Consider the following 6,148-nt stretch of genomic DNA (forward strand, 5'->3'; position numbering starts at 1 on the left):
TCGTTACGAGTCTGGGACCATCATCACCCTCTGCCCTCTGTCACCTCGTGTCGGTTCGAAGGCTCATGTGCATAATCAGGGCAATAAAACACCCTCAATCCTCTGTTGGCACCGGGACATTTACCAGAGATTTAGACCTGTCATTTACGGAAGTTAACTTCTGCTACAAAGCTTGTGGGCCTTCCAATTTAAAAAGAAAGTTTTAGTTTTGATTTTGTTTGGCTTTTATAGAACTAACGTGGATTTAGGAGGTCCAAGCCACTTTTATTTATTAATGACCTCCTTCAAAAGAGCTGAGTCTGTGCAATAAGCTAACCCTACAATCTGCTGCTCTAAACACATCAATTACTATTATCAGTCATAATTATTATTATCAGTCATAATCTCCTCTGAGCGGAGAAGCCAAGAAGTTTTTCAGGTTCCAAGGACTTCATACCCTAAAAGTACTTTACACAAGTTGCTCCAGGCATGTCAGGATGCTTTCTGTAAGCATAGAGCCATCTCCTGTGGTTCAGGGCCAAGGCAAACGAGATGCTCCATTCTCCAGCTGAAGTGCTAAAGTGCACATGCTAATGGCCTTAAGTGTCCAGTATTAGCAGCAGAGATACTGCTGGAAAATGAAGGAAGCTGATGGAATAAGAGCTCCCTGGTCCTGGGTCAGCTGCAGTATCTGCTCCCACGAGGCTGAGGTTTAGAGAGCCAGGAGGAACTGGCTGTATCAGAAGACATCCCAGACCCTGAGCTCCAGTGCTCATGAGATGTTCAAGAGAAAGCACGTCAAGGAACTGAAAGAGGAAAAGAAAGTGGGGAAGCAGGATCAGTTGGATCAGATCCACAGCCTGGGTCTGAAGACTGAGGCTAGCAGAGATGATGGGAGCTGGATGGAGGTGGGAAGAGGAGAGCTGAGTGGTAGGTTGAAGGCAGTCTGTCTGGGTCATACTGCTCTCATTTTATCAAGTAGGAGAAAAATGACTCCATATGACAGCTCCAGACTCTCTCCTATCCTTGAGAAGTGTCACTGGAGAGGAACAGAGGCATTTGGGGGTCCCAGTGCAGCTGAATGGCATATTCACATCGTTGTTTTGGAAATCTCTTCAGGAAAGAGAAAACCAGGGCTTGCTGCAGGCCGTTGGAGACCATTCTTTAACTTCTCATATTAAACAGAGCCCCGTTCAAAACATCGTTCTGTGAATGGACTGCGGTTCCCAAAGTTTGCAGTTTTACAGCCCCTCACCAAAATAACCCCTCTTCCTTTCCCCGTTCTGCTGGGATGCCCTCAGTTCCCCGTGGTGCCTCTGAGACCTTCCCTCCCTCCCAGTCATGTGGTCTCCAAATTCGCTCCACCAGCCCGGAGGCAGCAGGCCTGGGGTAGCTGCAAGCTGAGCTTGAGCTTCTGTCTGCTGCTGGTCAACGAAATGGAATAAAATTAAATAAATGACCCTCACTTTACACTGCAGACCAGCAGTGATACTTATCTGCAGTTCTACGTAGCGACCGATTCTCTCAAAACATGCAGGAAATTCAAAACTCTGAGCACTAAGCACCCATCAAACCTGTTTGAAATGCCCAATGAATTAAAAAATCATTAAAGGCAGAGCAACTTTGCTTTCCTCGAAAAGCAGACTAACAGCAATGCAGGGAGATTTGCAGGGAACTAGCGCACATAGGGAGAAAAAAAGACTCAAATGGGGCAAATACTTCTGGATGCTGTATTTTCTGTATTTTGTTTGTATATTTTTGTTATCATTGAGAGTGCTTTAATTAAAAAAATACAGGGGGACATTTTGCTGCTAGCAAATAACTTCATTGTTCTGCCAGCGAGACTACGAACATTTCCTAGCAGACTTTTCTGGTGGCACAACTGCAGCTTCAACTTTGGGAAACCAAGTTTAAGCCAGTGGCCTGAAGGGTTAAAGACACCACAACAAAACATCGAAAAAATTCAAATGAGGAACATTTATAAATGTGACATCAAGGGCAATTAATCAGTTTGGCGTTACTTAAAGTTGTTCTCTCAATTCTATGAAAAAAAATAGAGTAATGTACCATGATGGCACTTCACAGTCATGAGGACTCAACATGCCCCTTCAACTCATGTGAACTTTGAGTGTTCTTGGTAGATGCAAATCCATCCTCATTCCTCTGCTTATTCGGCAGAGAGCAGGCAAGGATACAGCTTAAGGAGAATCTGGACTTTTTCTCATCAAGCTGCTGGTAGGGGCATAGGAGAAAATATATCAAGACCTAAACGCATAATATACTTCTTTTGCATCATTCCCGAATACTGCTGCCATCCCTGATACAGGGACTTCCTCACCAGCATGTCCCTCCCTGACCAACCACCATTCCTGCACAGTGCTAATGCCAAAAATATGTCCTGCACCGCGCGATGCTCACTGATGGAAGGACAGGGCTGAGAAAGCAGAGATGTTCCTCAGAGCTGAAAAATAGCTCCTGTCCAACCCGAGGTGTTGCATGACTGAGTTAATTCATACATTGAATAAATAATTTATTTTTTGTTTGGCTTTTGGAAATCCATATCCAAGGAAGGATTTTCATAACTGCTGGTGGGGCAGTTTGCCAGCGACCGCACGTCCTGAAAATTTTCACCTGCTGGGGTGAGAGCAGTTTACACTTTTGATTTAGGTCACTCTGCCCTTTGCAGTGCCCCAGTCTCCCCTTCTGCTCCATTATAAACCAGGTGCAGATTTTTTTTCCGTCTCCGCTGAGAACCAGGGGCCGCCCCTGCTGTGCAGAAGCTTTGTCAAAAAATACCAGGGCCAGTTTTAAGAACTGTCTGAAACACACCGTAAATCTGGCTGCACAGAATGGTTTCAACTGAGCTATTTTAACACAGATCTTGAAAAAGCCTTCCAAACATTGCGGAAATTTACTGCATAACAGTATAAATTACATGCAGCTGCTGTTGCAATACAGTGATCACTATTCGCCTCCTAGCTAGGTTAATAAAAACATTTCACATACTTCAGCATGGGAAAAAATGTCTATACAAAAAAGCTCAAGGTTGGCCCTATATCATCTTGTGTCTGTTTTTCCCTACTTGCAGCAATGCTTCACAGGACCTTCCTTGCTTGCAGAGACCTCAGACATGGTCCAGAGCGAGGGAGCCCAGTGAGCTATGAGACTCAACGGCTCTGAGATGGGTGAGCTTAAATGTCACAGTTTGGTCAATACAATGAACAAAGTGTCAGCATCTAGAGAAGAGTTCTTATTAGCTTATTCTCCCAGCTAGTGAAATCAGCAGGTCAAATGTGGACACAACGACCCGTGAGAAGGGGAGAAGGAGGCAAATTGCTACTTCAACGGCCGTGCATGGTTCTAGCAACTCTAATACGAATATGCACCGGAGCATGCAGAGATACAAGCCTACCTGGGAGCTCAACATTCAGAAAGGTCACTATATTCATTGATCATCTATGCAATGCTCCTGGACTAATGGTGGGTGGTTGGTGAGAAGCATGAGGAGAACCCAGGAGCTTTGCATGTCCTACAGCTCTCCAAAGAGCATGGGAAGCCAACCCTTGCCTGGAGGCACAGGTCACAGAAATTATGGAGATCTTATTTCAGAAAAATATCCCCAGCCAGTACCAGCAGAGAGCGGAGCAGAGCTGAGGTAGGCCAGGATGGGAGGTTTGGAAAGGGCAGCGCAGGCACCAGTTCACCACGGGGGCCAAAACCAATTTCATGGGGTGAGGGAACCACAGAGGTTCAGGACAGCTGCTGCTGTGTGAACCACCATGTGGCGCTCCAGGAGAGCCTCAGAGGTCCTGAGAAAGTACATTACCGGACTGCAGAGGCTCATAATACTTCAGCATGAATCACTTGGCTCTTAATCCCTGTTGTAGAAAGGATGCCACAGAAATCAGCTCCCTAACACAAGCACTCTTCTAGATGGAGCAGCGTATTTCACAACCATGGTGTGATACTTGAGGTTACCCTGGGAAGGACTGTAGCTTGGAAGTCAACAAATACTGCGGGGTGGTGAGCTGAATTTATTTACATTGCTCTCTAAGTTACCTGCTCAACTAAATAATCGGTGATGTGACTCATCTCTTGGTGTCTAGATAAATATGGATGTAAATAGTCATGTATAGAATACTGAACTATTGAGCTTAAGGTCACTCTTCTAAAATTATTATCCCTTGTAGCTATGGACAAGCCATAGAAAAATGTGTCAAGTAGTTTATTTTTAATTTAATAGATTTAATATTAATATACATTTAATACATTTCATCTTTTTATATAATAAATCCCATGAATTATTAGCTGATTTTTATTTCATGTATTACCTCATTTCTACTGCTAATTAAATAAATCATTATGAAGGCTTCTACAGGAAGAGAAATCAGACTATAAAAGAGGCAAAAAATTGCATAGCTGTTGCACAGGCACTCTCCTAAATAACCAACATGCAACCGAGACGCATACAATTCCTCATAAAATAAAAAAGTACATCAAAGTAACGTGTAACGCGGTACTGTAATTACAGAACAATGTGGCTGCAATTTCGGTAGTGCACACGGCTGTACTGATGGGTTTTTATCTCAGCAGGCTCTAGTGTCAATAGATGGGTTGGACCAGCACCAGAGCGAAGGTCTGACCTCCTCCATCCCACCCCTGTACCATAACACTCCTGGAGGCTTCTGGCCATCCTGGAGTAACGAGGGTGGGGATTTGGGGGTCATTCAGCTGTTTCTCCATGCTGTTTCTCAAGAAGCAGCAGAGCACAGTCTGGAGAAAAGGCTGTGGGCAAAAGGTGAGTGACCCACGGTGGGGGTGAGCAGAAAGTATTTGATGAGTTTAACCCCAGGCATGTTCCTTGCTAAAACCAATAACAAATGTTTTGCAGCTTAGCCACAATAATGATTTATCAGCGTTGCCTAATTGCTTCTGTCATGAATTAAATAAGCCTGGTGCTCTTGTTAGCAATTCCTTGACAACATCTGTTGAACAGGAGGTTTCTAAGCAATGATAACGATCTAAGGAGTTCAGCAAACAGCTTCCTCAGTCCACTGCTGCGCTCAGATCTGTCTCCTGAATTTTTATTTAAACAAGGCTGAAACATGAGCTGTCTCTTCCCGTACCGAATAAGACCCCGACAAGCTGGGGTGCCTTGCAGAGCTGGGTTGACAGTTGTTGAGTATAACTGAGTACACTGAGTATCGTTGGGTATACCGCTGAACTAGCATCAGTGAGTGCTTTCCGTGAAAAGAAAGGCTGAGAGAGTTGGGGCTGTTCAGCCTGGAGAAGAGAAGGCTCTGGGGAGATCTTATTGCGGCCTTCCAGTCCCTAAAGGAGGCCTACAGGAGAGCTGGGGAAGGGCTTTTTATCGGCCATGTAGTGATAGGACGAGGCGGAATGGCCTTAAACTAGAAGAGGGCAGGTTCAGATTGAACATTAGGAAGAAGTTTTCCCTGTGAGGGTGGTGAGGCACTGGCACAGGTTGCCCAGAGAGGTTGTGGAGGCCCCATCCCTGGAGGTGTTCAAGGCCAGGCTGGGCATGGCCTTGGGCAACCTGGTCTAGTGGGAGGTGTCCCTGCCCATGGCAGGGGGGTTGGAACTTGATGATCTTCAAGGTCCCTTCCAACCTAAACCTTTCTATGATTCTATGATAAAATGGCTCAGACTGGGAGACCTGCTGGCGATACCTGCCATTAAGCTGAAGCTGGGCTCCAGCGGCACAGGGCCACCACTTGGTTGGTGGCCAAAGCCCATCCCACGGCTGTCTCCATGAAGCTGCAAACGGGCAAACAGAGGAGAGTCTGTGAGGCTGGGGACAGATGCCCTTGGTAAGGGGACATATGGCTTCAGCATGGCACCACGCAGGGAGCACAGACACCATGGCTGGAGTTCAAACATGGGCTTCAGGCAGGGAGGATTCAGTTTTTCCTTCTTGGTAGCCCTCTTGGTTCATCCCTTAGCTTCCCTACTTAGGCTTCCCTGGGCGTTAAAACCCTGAGCGCTGCTGTGATCATCTATCTGGACTTCCCATATAACATGTTTCTTCAAGCAATCTTGGGGTGGCTAAGCACAGGACACAGCCTTTGGCAATTAATCTTGACCTGTGTTTTAACATGGGATTAAATCTCCAGAAATGGAGCCAAAACCTGACATTTTATTGCCTGTC

The sequence above is a fragment of the Vanellus vanellus genome, assembly GCF_965231255.1.
Source record: "Vanellus vanellus genome assembly, chromosome: Z".
Taxonomy (NCBI): Eukaryota; Metazoa; Chordata; class Aves; order Charadriiformes; family Charadriidae; genus Vanellus; species Vanellus vanellus.